Source organism: Aedes albopictus, chromosome 2 (genome assembly GCF_035046485.1).
Source record: "Aedes albopictus strain Foshan chromosome 2, AalbF5, whole genome shotgun sequence".
Classification (NCBI taxonomy): Eukaryota; Metazoa; Arthropoda; class Insecta; order Diptera; family Culicidae; genus Aedes; species Aedes albopictus.
This window is the reverse complement of record NC_085137.1, coordinates 185,491,237-185,508,961: the sequence shown is the minus strand read 5'-3', so window position 1 is coordinate 185,508,961 and position 17,725 is coordinate 185,491,237. Positions and strand designations below refer to the sequence as shown.

The window sequence follows — 17,725 nt, the reverse complement described above, 5'->3', positions numbered from 1 at the left end:
TAAAAAATCAAAAACCAAAAAATTAAGAAATGCATCCAGTTTTGCCACCTTAAAGCACTCGTAGGAAATGCATAAGTTAGTGTTTAGATCTTGTACCTCTTATACAGGTTTTCTTAATGCCTTATTGAGTTTGAATGTATTGGAATTGGCTCACCTGAATTTGGTATTCTACAGCTATTTTCTACTAATCTGCAAGTTATATATAATTGTCTGTGCATTTTTGTCAAATATTCTCTTTATGCATCGCTTGAATTCCAATCAACGAAGTTTTTTGGTCCGAGATAAAGCATTGCTCACCTGTAATGGAAGAAAGAAAACCACAAAATTAGTCCAATAACCAACCAGTAAGAAATCATTTATAGCTAACGTAGTATTCTAAAAAATTAATGAAATAAACTGGATCATTAAAACAAAATTTAAACAATCACAAAAACAGAGTCTCTTTTGAGCGGAAAAAATAAAACAAAACAACTTTAAGAAAAAGTTGTTGGTGAGGTAAATAATTTAAAAAATGTCTTTTGTATTTGTTTTACTTATATGTTTAACGTATCAATTCAAAAGTGTATACCCCAAATGACCAATCTGCCAGAAAATTCTAATAATCAATCACAATGCAATTGACGTCAGTTTCATATTTTAAGACAATTCCAAATTGCAGTCAGCACAACTTTATTTCTGCCAACCTTGTGTCCTCTGCTGCAACCATCCATCTGTTTGAACACATAAGAATCCAACAGAGAACACCTCCGACACGATGAGCACCATAAAGCTATAAAAATTAATTAAAGTGCGGAAATTGACCGAGATTGTTGTTGTTATTATGGGCTGTTATATAAAAAAAGTGCAATTCCGCACACTGTATGCGCTGCACTGGAGGAGCTCAAGGCCACGACCAAGCGGATGCGACTTGCGATGGATGGATGTGAATAGCACAGAACGAAAGAACGCCAAGAAGGCGGAAGGCGACGCAAATTAATAGACTTGTTCCAAGCTCCAATCCAAGCTGAAGACAGTCAGAGTCAAACCGTCCCCACTTTCTAGTGCCAGTCAGTGCCTGGAATGGCACTTACCGCCATAAATCGGTTTCTTTTTAACAACTCATCCAATTGGTCTGGTAGACAGAGCCGCGGCGCTGTTGAACTGTGGTTGAAGCTTGTGTAGAGGCAAATTGGGCTTTTTGATATCGACTGAGTGGTTTGATAGAGCAGCGGTTATTTCGAAAGACTCAATGTCCCGAGCGAGCGGGACAAATTCTTGCTTTGAAGCAGTCTGAGCTTTGTAGCAGGGATGCTGAATAGCAGCCTGGGCTGCGATGCACAGTGGTACTGGTATAGGACAAAACTAGGAGAAAAATGTAACACAATGAGCAGATTAATAACACACGATACTAAAAGATTATTATATCCTACAAATTATTTACAGGGGCCGGAATGTGCAAAAATAGGGACTGGAGAATCTAGAATATGGATGGACGTTAGGTGATTTATATTGAATCAGTTCAAACCCAAAATTTTGCTATTTAAAACGGTCATTCATGTTATGACAGTACACAATATCTAAACTGAACGCTGCTAAATATGACGTCCATTAGCACAGATGCTGGTATCGGTGAATAACACATCAAAAGAGGCCCGGTTAAGCAAGCCTGAAAGCTTTTTTTTAATTTCTTTTTATTCGTGAATAAAACGAAATTTTAAAAAAGCATGAGAGCTGTAATTGATAGTTGATAGAAAAATAGAATAATTTATGAGAGAATGGATGACAATGACAATACAGCTTAAAACTAACTATTGGTCTGCCTCAATGACCACTCTGAATCAAATTCGGGGTTCCAATTCGTTCCAACACGTCTCGCTTTTAAGGTAAAGCTGCATTTGTTTGGCAAGATTCTCGGATGAAAATTTTGGTAAAACACAAGAAAAACTAGACATGGCAATTCTTAAAATTCTTGAAAAAATTTCAATAAACATTCTGTCTGGAATCCGAGCAAATAGGGTGGAATGATTGGTTATCTTAAAAACACATTAAATTCACCGAAAATGTCATGAAACTAAAGTCAAGGAACCTCTGGAGGAATATCCCAGGGAACTTCAGAAGAAACCATCGGGCAAATTTCTAGAAGAACATCTTTAAAAAGTTGTAGAGGAGTTCTTGGAGGTACCATTAGGTAAAAATTCTGCATGAATGCCAGGGGAAACTGATGGTGGAATCTATGGAGGAATTTTCAAAACACTTTCCAAAGAAACTGGTGAAGTAATCCCAGGAGGAATTTCTGTTGAAATTGCTGAAGGATAAATCTGAAGAAAATCCTAAATAAAACTGTTGAAACATTTTGAGAATAATACTATTGAGAAATTTCATAGGGGATTCCTGAATAACTCCCACAAAAAATGTGGCGTTTAAAAAAAATTATATTAAGGAACTTCTTGCATGGAGAAATACCTGAAGAAACCGTTGGGAAAGATTCTGCAAGAGTCTCTGTAGTATTTTATGAAGGAACTTCTGGGAAATCTGGGAAATCTGTAGTGTTCTCTATTCAGGAATTGCTGGAGAAGTTGCTAGAAGTTTATGTAAAGGATTTCCTACAGAAATCTTTTGGAAAATCGGAGATGGATTTCCTGGAGACGAGCCTTTAGGAATTTCTGAGGGAATCCTTTGATTCCTGGAAGAATTACTGGATTTTTTTTTTTTTGAGAATTTTTCAAGAGGAATTTTATAAAATTTCAAAAGAAACTTCCCAACAAGAGGGAATTCATGAAAAAATCCCTACGAGATTTTTTAGAGCCGTCGCTGAAAGGATTCTGAAGAAATATACAAAAGATTACTAGTATAAATTTCAGCAAAAAAAAATCGGAATAAATCTATAAATGAGATTCTGAAGGAATTCCAAGAGGAATTTCTGAAGGAATCGCAGAGAAAAATTATAAAGGATTTTTTGAAGAGTGGAGCGGACCTGGTGTGATGGTTAGAACACTTGACTATCACGCCGAGGACCTGGGATCGAATCTCACTCCCGACAAACTCGCAAAATGTGAGTTCTTCCTTCGGAAGGGAAGTAAAGCGTGAGTCCCGAGATGAACTAGCCTAGGGCTAAAAATCTCGTTAATACAGATAAAAAAAAATGAAGAAATATATAAAGACACTCTTTAATAAAAAACTGTAAAACAGTTTCTAGAAGAATTTTTTTGAAAAAATTCTGCTGAAATCCCCGGCAAAATTTATTTTGACCGATTCAAGATATTTCTGAAAAAAAAATGCTCTAGAACCTGATACAAGGTTCCCGAGCAGAAGGGAATAACAACAGCATAAGGAGCTGTGTTATTTGGGTAAAATAACTGAATAATATAATCGATGATTTTTAAGTTATTAACATAACATATTATGTTATAAACTTGTCTGTCATAAGCGGCAAAATAACAAATATCATGACAAAAAAAATTTCTTGGAAAACCATTTAATAACTTATTTTGTTAGTTTCAATAACAACCTAATAACAGTGGATTTTGAAAATATTTCAATAACAGATTAGATATTAATATTTTATTGATAATAATCGGAAAGCAACATTTGTTAGGGTATCAAATTCGTAACTAAATAAATTATGATACTTATTATATAAAATTATTCACTATGTCTCACAAATCCACTAATAACATGAGTAACAAATGATCGAAAAATACTATATTCATATTCAGAATCAGAATGAATTAACCATTTTGAAAGAATATAAATAAAACTTCCAGAAATTTCTTTGAGAGTTCTTCCACGAAACCATTCACAAATTTTCAAAGACTCCTCTAGAAATTCCTCCAGAATTCCCTCAAGGTTTTCTTCAGAATTTCCTGTCATTATTTGTCCCGAATTTCATCTTTAGATGTCTCTGGAAATTTCTTTCATAATTTGTTCAGGAGTTTTTTCTGAAGAATTCTGCAAGATTTTTTCAAAAGATTTTGCCAACAATTCTAATAATAGCTCAGAAGAATTACTTTTGAAATTTCTAAGAAGATTGCGCCAGGAGTTCTTTTGAAGACTTGTCCAGGGTATCGAAGGCTTTCTCCAGAACTTCGAAGTGTTTTTTCCGTCCTTACTGTATACAAAAATGAAACAAAACAAAATGACAGGTAATTATTATCGAATTGTTGCTTTGATTTCAAAACTTGTTACTGTTGTGCTATTGTAGATAAATTCATCAATAGTACAACAATCACAAAACTTGTTATTGAAATGTACCTGAGTGAATGTATATCAATTGCTAAATTATAACAAAATTAGATTGTTCAGCAAATTTTGTTATTGAGAAGCTTTGTCTTAATAATTAAATAATAACAAAACAAGATATTAAAACAGGTTATGTGATTTCGTAGTTATTAATATGATATTTTCCTCTGCTGCAATCCTATTGAAATTGCAACTGAAATTATTCAAGGAATTTCTGTAAAAAGAATCACCTTTTTGGAATAATACTAAAAAAGGTTTGCAAAAGTCTTGAAAGTACTCCTGAAGAAACTTCGTGAAAAACGTAGTAGTAACGTAATACATGAAACTCCTGCATGAATCTTCTATCTGTAATAATTCCAGAAAGGAATGATTTTTTGACGAAACTCCTTCCTGACTTCATTCTGGAAACGGATCTTGGAATTCTTGGAAGTATTTCAGTAGAAATATCCCAAGTTACATGTTTTAGTCAAAAAGGCTAAAAGAGATTCTTAAAACCATCATAAAACCAAATTAAAAAGAATAAGGTTTTATGACCTTAAAACCTCTACAAGACAAATTGGTCATCAAAATGTTACTTGGCTACCCTCTATAGTTTGTTATGATTTTCAGGATTAAAATATCTCACAGTTTTCAAGAGCAGCCCCTAAAAAGTTTTTATAAAAATCGTTTTTGTAGTTTCAGGAAGATATTTTTTACGAATTCTGAAACACTCATGAAATATCCGTTAAATTCACTGAGAGTCTGTGAAGGCCCCTAAAATCCCTCTGCGATCTTCTGAAATGTCCTTGAACGCATTGAAACGCCTTGATACGCCTTAAAATGCTTTGAAATGTCTCTGAAACCCCTATGAAACTTCCGTGAAATTCATCTGAGAGCCTCTAAAGCCTTCTAAAACCACTTCGAAACCTCCGCAGACGCCATCGAACGTATTGAAATACCTTAAAACGCTGTGACACGCATTTGAAAGTTCCCTAGAAATCACCGTGAAACTCACTTGAGTGGGTCAGAAGTCCTCCAAAATGCCTCTGAAACGCTCTGGAACGCATCGAAACGTCTTGCAACGCTTTGAATCGCTTCTGAAATCCCCCATGAAAGTTTCTGAATCCCCTTAAAACCTCTCTGAAACCTATTGAAGCGCCATGAAACCCCTAGAGAACTATGTGAAAATCACCTGAGAGTCTCTGCAGCGTCCTAACATTCCTCTGAAACATCCTGACTTATGATTGTCATTTTATATAACTTTTAACATCATGTATCGATTTGTGACCACCTTCCCAGAAATTCGTCCACTATGCAACCCTGTTCAGCCAAACCAAACCGCTGCCAGCGAAAACCGTTCTATTCATGTTAGTTTTCTCAATTTTCCTTTTTTTTAACAACTCTACACCTTTCCTCAATAAGCGACCTAGCGCGGCGCGGCAACCAAGATGCTCCGATCCGATCCGTTCCAATCCATCCCCATCCGATTGGGGGGCTATCTATCGGCGATGGAAAAGAAAATTACCATACCATCACCACCGCCGTCGCCGCCGCCATACGTCCAATGAAAAAGCGCAAAAAATTTCTATTCAAGAATCAACGAGATTCCACCTCATCGGCGGCGGCGGCGGCGGCAGCCGCATCGCTGCTGAGCTGTGTACCGTTAGGATTTCAACATGAAATCGCGTCGGCTTCGTTGCCTCACCTCTCCCTCTCTGTCTATGTAGGTAGTGATAGCAGCGGTGGAGATATTGTGCAGCTCAGCTCCGCCCCTTCCACGAAGAAGTCGATGACGGACGATGAGGAGCATGCAATCAAGCGCGGTAAAATAGGTGGTTTAGAGACAGTCAGCCAAGTCCAATCGCAGAAGTAACAGCAGAAACTGATTTGCTAATATGCATCTCGAAGTGCCCCCCGAGGGGTCCGTGTCGATGGCGGTGGCCGAGTCGATTGTGGATGGTGGATGGGGATTCGAACAGTTTGCCGGCCGGCCGGCGGTTGCGGGACTGCGAGGAATATAATGAATAGATAGCTGAGAAGTACCCGGCCCGGCCGCGCAGCCCGACCGATATAATTATATAATAGTCTTAAATTTGATTTGCTTTGGGCGATTGATGCTCGCTGTTGTTGATGATGGTAGGCGCGAGTCTCGAGTCGAGAGTGGTTTGGACGAGTGGCTCACCGAGAGGGCCTAATGAGGGGGAGCGTTTTGTGAGGCCAAGTTCCAATCGTTTGAGTTGAAAGATGGGGTTAAAGACGAAGGCAATCGGTGTGAAAAAGCGAAATGAAGGGGGCAACAATTACTACCATTAGAACTGTGCTGAAATGGGTTTTATGTGTTAATGTGATTGCTGCCCTAGAGCATTTGATCTAAGGCTTACATTGTAGCAAGAAGAGGGAAAAAATATGATAGTATTGAGATTTACATGATGAGAAAGGCGTTTTCAATACGCATATGAACTTTCTTGTGGCTGTTAAGATTGTAGTGCATGTAAAAATGATACTTTTTATGATAAAAGAGAGCAGAGCAGAGCAGAGCAGAGCAGAGCAGAGCAGAGCAGAGCAGAGCAGAGCAGAGCAGAGCAGAGCAGAGCAGAGCAGAGCAGAGCAGAGCAGAGCAGAGCAGAGCAGAGCAGAGCAGAGCAGAGCAGAGCAGAGCAGAGCAGAGCAGAGCAGAGCAGAGCAGAGCAGAGCAGAGCAGAGCAGAGCAGAGCAGAGCAGAGCAGAGCAGAGCAGAGCAGAGCAGAGCAGAGCAGAGCAGAGCAGAGCAGAGCAGAGCAGAGCAGAGCAGAGCAGAGCAGAGCAGAGCAGAGCAGAGCAGAGCAGAGCAGAGCAGAGCAGAGCAGAGCAGAGCAGAGCAGAGCAGAGCAGAGCAGAGCAGAGCAGAGCAGAGCAGAGCAGAGCAGAGCAGAGCAGAGCAGAGCAGAGCAGAGCAGAGCAGAGCAGAGCAGAGCAGAGCAGAGCAGAGCAGAGCAGAGCAGAGCAGAGCAGAGCAGAGCAGAGCAGAGCAGAGCAGAGCAGAGCAGAGCAGAGCAGAGCAGAGCAGAGCAGAGCAGAGCAGAGCAGAGCAGAGCAGAGCAGAGCAGAGCAGAGCAGAGCAGAGCAGAGCAGAGCAGAGCAGAGCAGAGCAGAGCAGAGCAGAGCAGAGCAGAGCAGAGCAGAGCAGAGCAGAGCAGAGCAGAGCAGAGCAGAGCAGAGCAGAGCAGAGCAGAGCAGAGCAGAGCAGAGCAGAGCAGAGCAGAGCAGAGCAGAGCAGAGCAGAGCAGAGCAGAGCAGAGCAGAGCAGAGCAGAGCAGAGCAGAGCAGAGCAGAGCAGAGCAGAGCAGAGCAGAGCAGAGCAGAGCAGAGCAGAGCAGAGCAGAGCAGAGCAGAGCAGAGCAGAGCAGAGCAGAGCAGAGCAGAGCAGAGCAGAGCAGAGCAGAGCAGAGCAGAGCAGAGCAGAGCAGAGCAGAGCAGAGCAGAGCAGAGCAGAGCAGAGCAGAGCAGAGCAGAGCAGAGCAGAGCAGAGCAGAGCAGAGCAGAGCAGAGCAGAGCAGAGCAGAGCAGAGCAGAGCAGAGCAGAGCAGAGCAGAGCAGAGCAGAGCAGAGCAGAGCAGAGCAGAGCAGAGCAGAGCAGAGCAGAGCAGAGCAGAGCAGAGCAGAGCAGAGCAGAGCAGAGCAGAGCAGAGCAGAGCAGAGCAGAGCAGAGCAGAGCAGAGCAGAGCAGAGCAGAGCAGAGCAGAGCAGAGCAGAGCAGAGCAGAGCAGAGCAGAGCAGAGCAGAGCAGAGCAGAGCAGAGCAGAGCAGAGCAGAGCAGAGCAGAGCAGAGCAGAGCAGAGCAGAGCAGAGCAGAGCAGAGCAGAGCAGAGCAGAGCAGAGCAGAGCAGAGCAGAGCAGAGCAGAGCAGAGCAGAGCAGAGCAGAGCAGAGCAGAGCAGAGCAGAGCAGAGCAGAGCAGAGCAGAGCAGAGCAGAGCAGAGCAGAGCAGAGCAGAGCAGAGCAGAGCAGAGCAGAGCAGAGCAGAGCAGAGCAGAGCAGAGCAGAGCAGAGCAGAGCAGAGCAGAGCAGAGCAGAGCAGAGCAGAGCAGAGCAGAGCAGAGCAGAGCAGAGCAGAGCAGAGCAGAGCAGAGCAGAGCAGAGCAGAGCAGAGCAGAGCAGAGCAGAGCAGAGCAGAGCAGAGCAGAGCAGAGCAGAGCAGAGCAGAGCAGAGCAGAGCAGAGCAGAGCAGAGCAGAGCAGAGCAGAGCAGAGCAGAGCAGAGCAGAGCAGAGCAGAGCAGAGCAGAGCAGAGCAGAGCAGAGCAGAGCAGAGCAGAGCAGAGCAGAGCAGAGCAGAGCAGAGCAGAGCAGAGCAGAGCAGAGCAGAGCAGAGCAGAGCAGAGCAGAGCAGAGCAGAGCAGAGCAGAGCAGAGCAGAGCAGAGCAGAGCAGAGCAGAGCAGAGCAGAGCAGAGCAGAGCAGAGCAGAGCAGAGCAGAGCAGAGCAGAGCAGAGCAGAGCAGAGCAGAGCAGAGCAGAGCAGAGCAGAGCAGAGCAGAGCAGAGCAGAGCAGAGCAGAGCAGAGCAGAGCAGAGCAGAGCAGAGCAGAGCAGAGCAGAGCAGAGCAGAGCAGAGCAGAGCAGAGCAGAGCAGAGCAGAGCAGAGCAGAGCAGAGCAGAGCAGAGCAGAGCAGAGCAGAGCAGAGCAGAGCAGAGCAGAGCAGAGCAGAGCAGAGCAGAGCAGAGCAGAGCAGAGCAGAGCAGAGCAGAGCAGAGCAGAGCAGAGCAGAGCAGAGCAGAGCAGAGCAGAGCAGAGCAGAGCAGAGCAGAGCAGAGCAGAGCAGAGCAGAGCAGAGCAGAGCAGAGCAGAGCAGAGCAGAGCAGAGCAGAGCAGAGCAGAGCAGAGCAGAGCAGAGCAGAGCAGAGCAGAGCAGAGCAGAGCAGAGCAGAGCAGAGCAGAGCAGAGCAGAGCAGAGCAGAGCAGAGCAGAGCAGAGCAGAGCAGAGCAGAGCAGAGCAGAGCAGAGCAGAGCAGAGCAGAGCAGAGCAGAGCAGAGCAGAGCAGAGCAGAGCAGAGCAGAGCAGAGCAGAGCAGAGCAGAGCAGAGCAGAGCAGAACAGAACAGAGCAGAGCAGAGCAGAGCAGAGCAGAGCAGAGCAGAGCAGAGCAGAGCAGAGCAGAGCAGAGCAGAGCAGAGCAGAGCAGAGCAGAGCAGAGCAGAGCAGAGCAGAGCAGAGCAGAGCAGAGCAGAGCAGATCCGAAATCCTGTTTTGGCATGAACGTCGGATGGATATAAAAGCATATCACATAATGGAAAAAGTTTTTTTTTGCTAATAACAATTATCAATTGACTCCTGAATCTAAGTAAGTGAAACAATCCATATGTACTGTTTGCTGGAGATCCCCATTAATCACCCTTTTGAAATCAAACGGTTACTCATTGAGAACCAGCTTCAGTTTCAACTGGCGCTCCTACAAACTGCGATTGCTTATCTTATCGTCTTATCTCTTCGTTTTTACAAAAGCTTATTACAATTGCCGTCACTTTTGCTTTCAGACTACCATTCAAAGATTGTAGACTTGCTTGTTTGTATCATCAATTACTAATAATCCTCATTGTATCCCAATACCGAATACCATCTCTTCTTCCGTAATTCTTCCAGACAAGAAGTTTCTGTACCCGGGTTACAGCCTCAAACCCCAAGAAACGGCAATAAATCTGTATTAGTTGCCTTTTTCGAATGTGACTTTCCTACTTGTGTCCGTTTTCATCTACTAAAACGCACACGCGCGTTTGTTGAAATTATGATTTACTACTCGGATTAGCGTGAATCACGTGCCGACCCGGCCGTACCATGCGCCGCCAATTTACTATACAGTTGGTAACTCCTACCTAGCAGTCACCTTTAGCATCAAGACGCACAAAAATCTAGGAAATAATTTTCCCATTACTGATGTGCTGGTGCCTAGCGAAGGTCAATGCCTCCAACCGCAACTTTGAGCGTTTGTTCTGTCAGCCTTTGGAGCTCAGCTGGTATTTTACATTTAGTCTGCTTAGTCGCACCGCAGTTTGGTTTGGGTGTCAGTCGACGTGTGGGGGGACGTGAAGAAAATAAATATCGATTAGTTGGCCACCCGGTATTGCGGCCAAAGGCACACATTTTCCAACTGCTGCTGGGCCACGGTCAATGACATTGCCCTGTTCTGCGACGAAAGTTGGTGAAAAGGTTAGTGTCCTCACAATTGGAGATATGGGGGAGAAATGTAAATGGTGCATCTAAAAGATTTTTCTTACTAAGCAAACTTTTTCATAAACATAAAAGAAGATGAATCCGCTTGTATCTGTTCATCAACAAAATAACGTGTTGAATGGATTCCTTCAGAAAATCTGTTAAAAAAATCTTTATAGAAAGTCTTTTCCGGATCCATTTCGAAAGTTTTATTTGCAATGGATTTCTTAAGATATTGCTCAAGAATTTTATTTAAAATTATCTCTAGATGATTCTCTATAAATTTCCCCAATAACTCCTCTAGAAAACCTTCCATAGTTTTCCTCAGAAATTAACTCAACAATTCTTTACAAATTCCGTACAAGAATTCTTTCAGGAAATCATCTTCGGATTTCTTCAGTGAAAGCATCCCCTTCACAAAATCAAAATTTTAAAATTCGTCCAGAAATTTCTCCACGGATTTCTCTAGAAAATCTTCCACAGACTCCTTTAGAAATTCTTCCAAAGTAATCTGAGATTTTGTTCAGGGATTCCTTGAAAAAAAACCATAGAAATTGCTTCACAAATTCTTTATGAGATACCTTCATAAATTTGTCCAAGGATTCCATCAAGAAATCTTCTATGGAATACTTTCAAAACTGCTCCATAGATTTTGTCCAGAAGGTTCCCTTCAGATATTCCCTTGAGAATTTCTCCAGAAATTTATCCATGAATTCTTTTATGTAGATTCCCATGAGTTCATCCTGAAACTCCGCCTGGAATTTCTGCAGAAGTTCTTCGGGGAATTCAATTAAGAAACCCTTCTACATGGATTACTTAAGAAATTCTTTCGTAAATTCTTCCAGTGGTTTATTCGAAATTTTTTCCAGAGATTCATTCGGAAATTCGTTTAGTAAGTCCACAAAAAAATTTTCTGAAATCGCTCTAAGAATTCTATTGAAAAGTCCTGCCAGAATGTGTCCAGGAACTTCTACAGGGATTCATCCAGAAAATCTTGCAAAAATTCTTCCAGGAGTTCATACAGAGATTTCTTCGGAATTTCCTCCAAATATTCCCATGAATCCCTCTGGCATTTCCTGAATGGATCACTCTTAGAATTTCTCTGCTCATTATTTGAGAATTTTTTTGAGAAATGTTTCATAAGAATTTCAACAAGAATTCTTTTGGAAATATCTTGAGTTTTTTTTTCAAAGGATCTTTCGACAGGAATTTCTTCAGAAATATGTCCACAAATTGCTTCAGGAATACTTTCACAAAATCAAAAGCTCAAAATTCCTCCATAAATTTCACCATGGACTTCTTTAGAAAATCTTCCATGGACTCGTTAAGGAATTTCCCTGAAGGACTTCTTCAAAAAAATTCTTAAAGATTACTTAATAAACATATCTAGGAATTTCGCCCAAGACTTCTCCGGGGTGTTTCCCTAAGAAGTTTTTCAAAACTTCTTGCTGAGATTTCTTGAAAAATTTCCCAAGGTTTTTTTTTCATATATTTCTCTGGAGATTCATTCGAAAATACTTCGTGAGATTTTTACACGATTTCTTGAAAAAATCCTTCACAGATTCTTTCAGAAGCTCCCACTCGGTTGTCCTCTGATATTCCGTCAGGGATTCATATCTTCAGAGATTTTTTCAGAGTTTAAGTGTTTTCTTCGGGAATTTACGTTCAGCAATACTTCAACAGTTCTTTCATGGAGTTTCACAGAAATTCATCGAAAAATTTCTTTATAAAAACCCTACAGAAATTATTTTGGAAGTTCTTCAAAGGGATCCTCCTAGAATTCCATGAGAAGTTCCCGAGAAAGACATCTCTGCAGGAAATCTTAAAGAAATCCCTGAATAATTGCCTTGTTATAACATTAAAGAGTCCTAAACTTCAGGATTTAAACAGCTACGCAGTCTTAAATATGGAAAAATGAGGTTTATTGTTTGCCCGACGATTCGACATAGGGGTTTTGTGTCGATCCGCCAAGAGATTCTAAAAAAAGTGGAGCGATTCTTGGATAAAACACCCTGGGATAACTCCTTAAGAATCGCCGGGATAACTACCTTAAGGTACTCTTCGAGATACCTCCTTAATTCGAAGAGAAAAATCAAGAGAAACTTCTAGAGGCACCCTGAAAATTATTTCAAGGAAAAATTACATGTGAAATTTCTGAGAGGAGTCCTGCAGATATCTGTAGAGACATTTCTGAAGGAATATCTTAAAAATGTCTGCCAAAACTCCCGCAAAAATTGCAGACAAAGGTACTGGTAGAATTCTTGTATAAATTCATTAGCCCTGGAAGAATTTCTGAAGGAACCCTTAAAAGAACTCTTGGAAATACCGCGCGATCACACTACTGAGCGCTGCCTACAAGATACCCTGTCAATTTTTATGCCGCCGTCTATCACCGATTGCAAGAGAGCTCGTGGGGCAATATCAGGCTGGATTAATGGGTGAACGCACTACAACGGACCAAATGTTCATCATCCGCCAAGTGTTGCAGAAATGCCGCGAATACAACGTGCCCACAAAATACGTGGCTTTTTTGTATTTTTTATAAATTCTACATGTTTTTACTCAAATTTCATCTTTTTGCTATTCATCAATAGTTTTCCCTGATCCTTGGCATCCTATGTATTACTACCCATCATAGCCTGTTGAAGTTTTGATCCCAGAGCTATTCTAAGGCCTCCAAAGTACTCCAAAATTTGTGTCACAAATCCAACATCCTATACCAAGTTTTATACACGATTAATCATCACAGAACATAGTTTACGGTACTCAGAAAGCACTCCTAGAATATTCATGGTACATGAATTGGGTGATCTAGGTCATCCAAGCTACTATGGAGTTCATTTTCTTAAGATCTACAACACCTACCATCATTTGTGCTAATTCTGTTCATGTAATTTAGTCACGTTGATGTCCACTAGACCTCGCAATGCTACGAGCAACTCGATATTGTGGTAGTTGGACATTCCGTGAAATACAAAAGACCTCCAAAACACTTCGATGTTTGGGTTGCGATATCTACATACTATATGTTATCTACATACTATATGCTCCAATTGTAAAAAATAGTCTATACTGCTGATGGAGCCTCAGTGCACAACTATAATGCTTTCGGTACATTCATGGGGTATTCCAAGCTTTACAAACTATTTGGAATTAGGACCTTCAAGTTCTACAGGCTCTACTCTTGTTTCTGTTCACTCTATCGGCATGATTATTTCACGATTGTGCCTGTTGCACCTCATAATATTGCGAGTATCTCTATGTGTTGCTATTTGGGTGTCCACTGGTATTCAAATAGACCCAATGTATTTTGATATATGGGTCACAATATCTGTAAATCTTATGATATTTTTATTATAGCGAATGTTCGTCGAATATAATCTTCACTACTCTTAGAGCCGCGGAGTGCGATTCTGATAACTGAACAACATTCACTTGGTGATCTATGTAGGGTCTGGGACCATTTGGGCAGGAGCACCTATTTTGGGCACTTGCTGCTGTAACTCAGTCAATTTCAAACTGATTGACTTGAATTTTTGAACATAGCTAGATACTGTGCGTATCTGATCGTGTCTGAAAAATCAAGTCAACCGGTTCAAAATTGACTGAGTTATAGCAGCAAGTGCCCAAAATAGGTGCTCCTGCCCAAATGGTCCCAGACCCTATGTAGATCATCCACATTATTCTGGAATAAAGACCTTCAAGCTCCATAAGCTCTACTGAATCTCTTTACTTATTCGGTGTATTTTGGAAAAAAATTCTTCCAAGATTTTCGCCAAGAATTCTTCAAATAATCTTCCCAGGTATTCCTGGAAAAATTCTACCAGGAATTTTTCAAGAAACGCCTCGAGAATTCTTCCAGGAGTTCCTCCAAGTATTCTACCAGAAATTCTTACAAGATTCCCTAAAGCAATCAATAATTCCACCAGGAATTTCTTCAAGAATTTCTTCGAATTTATCTTCAAAAATTCTGCCAAGAATTCTTCAAAGAATCCCTCTAGGTATTCTTCCAACAATTTCTCCAAGAATTCCTCATATACTTCGGTCAAGAAATTCTCCATACAATCCTCCAAGAGTTTCTCAAGGAATTCCTCAAAGAATTTCTACAGTAATCTGCAGGTAATCGTCCAGAAATTCATCCAAAAATTACTCCAGAGATTCATCCGAGATAACTTTCAGGAATTTCCTCAGAAATTCCACCAGGAATTTGTGAAGACATTTTTCAAGGAATTCCAACAGAAATTGCTTCAGGAAATACTGCAGGAATTCCTCCATGGATTTTTAATGAAATTTCAAGAGTTCCTCCAGAAATTCCTTCATAAATACCTCCAGGATCATTCAGGAAACCTTTAGTAATTCCACAAGAAAATACTCCTGAGATTACTCTAAGAATTCGACCAAGAATTCCTTCAGAGATATCCTCAGGCAAAATTACTCAAGACACTCCTCCCGGATCTACTTCAGGAACTCTGTCAGGAATTCTTTGATAAATTCTTCCTGGAATTCCACCAGGAAGTTCTTCAGGAATTCCTCTTATAATATCTTGAGGAATGCCTCCCAAGAATTCCTCCAGGAATTTAACCTTCCAAGAACTCTTCCAGGAATTCCTCCAAAAACCCTACAGGACCTTTCCCAAGAATTTGAAAAGAGTCTCTCTATGACTTCTGCCAAGAATCCCTTCAGGAATTTCTCCACAAATACCTCCAATGATTTTTTCAAGAAATTCCTTCAAGAGTTCATACAAATCTACCACCAAATTCATCATGAATACCTCCAAAATTCTTCAGAAAAACCTTCAGAAATTCCTCAAGAAAATACTCCTGGGACAACTCCAGGCATTCCTCCGAGGAACTGCTCCGAGACTTCTCCAGAAATTTCTCCAAAAATTCTTCCAGGAATTTTTCCAAGAATTTCTTCAGTTATTCCTAAAAAACCTTTGCTAAGAATTTCACCAAGAGTCCGTCTACGAATTCTTTCAGGAATTCCGACAGTAACTCTGTTAAGAATTTCTCCAAAAACTGCTCCAATGCTTCTGTCAAAAATTCCTCCAAGAATCTCTCCAGAAATTTGAGCAGGGATTCCTTCATAAATTACTCTAGGAATACCTCTAGGGTTTTTTCAATAAATACCTTCAGGAATTCTTCCAGAATATCTAGAACTCCTCCAGGAATTCTTACAACAATCCAGAATTTCTGCCAGAATTCTCTTCCATGAATACCTTCAAGACTTCTTTCAAGAATTCCTCCAAGATTTTCTCTAGGAATTTCTTCAGGAATTCCTTGAAAAATACTTTCTGGAATTCCTCCAAAAAATCCTACAATAATTCTACCAGGAATTTGTCCAAGAATTTCTTGAAGAAATTTCTGCATAAAATCCTGCAGGAATTCCTGGAGTACTTTCTGGAAGAATTCATGTAGTGTGAAGGCATTTGAAAAGAACATCCTGGGGAAATTCTTAGAGTAACTCCTGAAGAATTGACTTGAAGAAGTCCTGAAGAAACTCCTGGCGGAATTTTCGAAGTAATGTTTTTTGTAATTTTTATTTCCTGGAGTAGTATCAGGAGAAATTCCTCGAATATTCCTTCTTAGAGGAAATCCTGGAAGTATTCCTGGAGAAAACTTTGGAGTGTTTTCTGGAGGAATTCCCGGAATATTTATTGTAGGAATTCCTGGAGTATTTCCCGGATTAGTTCCTAGAGGAATTCCTGAAGCAATTCCAGGAGGAATTCGTAGAGTAAATCCTGGAGCAATTCCTGAAGGAATTACTGGAGTACTTGCTGGAAGAATTTCTGGAATATATCCTGGAGGTATTCCTGAACGAAAACTCGGAGAAACTCTTAGCAGAAGTTTTGGAGGAATACCTGGAGAGGTTTGCTGGAGGAATTTTTAGAGAAATTTTTGAAAAATTCCTTATGGGATTCTTGGAGGAATTCTGGGAAGAAGTCTCGGAGAAGTTCCTAGAGAATTACCTGAAACAATTCTCGGAGGAATCCCTGGGGTTGAAAAAATCCTTGGATATATTCTTGGAAAAATACCTGAAGGGATTCTTGGCAGTAGTCTTAAAGGGACCCCTGGTGAAATTCTTGGGGAAGGCCCTGTAGGATTTTTTTTGAGGAATTCCTGGAGGGATTCTTGAAATAATTCTAGGCAGATGTCTTAGAGGAATTCCTGGATGAATTCTTGGAGATATTCCTTGGCGAATTCTTGGAGGACTTCCTGGTAGAGTTCCAAGAAGAATTTATTAAGGAATACCTGAAAGAGTTCCGGGAGGAATTCCTAGAAAAATTCTCGAAGGAGTTTCCTCAACAGTTTTCGGAGGTATTTCTGAGGAAATCCCTGAAGGAATTCTCGGACGAATTCTTAGAGCTATCTCAGGCGTTTTCTTTCTGAGGAATTACTAAGGTACACCGGGGCAAGATGAAACACGAAGTTTTGAAATAGAATTCAATAAAATTTGGAAATTTAACTTTTGCTAAAATATGGTTTGAATCAAAATCTGTGTGTTATGGCGATCAAACTAATTATCATCATCAGAAAACATCATGTTATCCTGCTGTTTCATCTTGCCCCACCCGTTGCAACTTGCCCCGGTGTACCTTAAAGATTTCCTGAAGTAGGCCAAGGGGTGTTCATGGAAGAATTTGTGGAGGAATTTTTGAAAAACTTTCCAAAACAATCCCTGGAAGAATTCTTCGGAGAGAGGGGGGATTCCAAAAAGTTACCAGCCAAAAAATGGAGTTCCAAGGCGCTTCAGCGTGTCAGGGTATTTCATGAGCCTTTTGAAGGCAATCCGACAGGTGTCGTTAGCGTTTCATTGGGATTACGGAGATTTCAGGATTTCGTTTCAAGGCACTTTAAAGGAGATTTACGGGGGGGGGGGGGGGGGTTGGTTCTAGGAACATTTAAAGGGGCGTTACAAGGGATTTCAGCGGCGTCTCAAGGCATTCCGGCAGTTCTTATGGGAACCACCATTAAAAGGGCTTTTGAAATGGATTATGGAAGGTTTAGGGGTTTCAAGGCATTTCGGGGACGTTTCATACATTGTAGGAGTCTCCAGTTAGCCTAGTGGTTAAGGCTATGGATCGCCAATCCGGAAACAGCGGGTTCGATTCCCGTTCCGGTCGGGAAAATTTTCTCGACTCCCTGGGCATAGTGTATTATTATGCTTGCCACTCAATATACAAATTCATGCAATGGTAGTCAAAGGAAGCCCTTCAATTAATAACTGTGGAAATGCTCAAAAAACACTAAGTTGAAGCGAGGCAGGCCAAGTCCCAGTGGGGACGTAGAGCCAGAAAGAAGAAGAAGAAGAAGAAGGAGGAAAATGATGGGCCAAGAATTGAACAGA

The 17,725-nt window shown here is 41.2% G+C and overlaps 1 protein-coding gene across 5 annotated transcripts in view; it reads right to left on the bottom strand.

The window, feature by feature from the left end:
- Nucleotides 1-17,725, bottom strand: part of LOC115258752 (neurogenic protein mastermind) — a 564,992-nt gene that overhangs the window by 200,484 nt on the left and 346,783 nt on the right. The window lies entirely within an intron of this gene.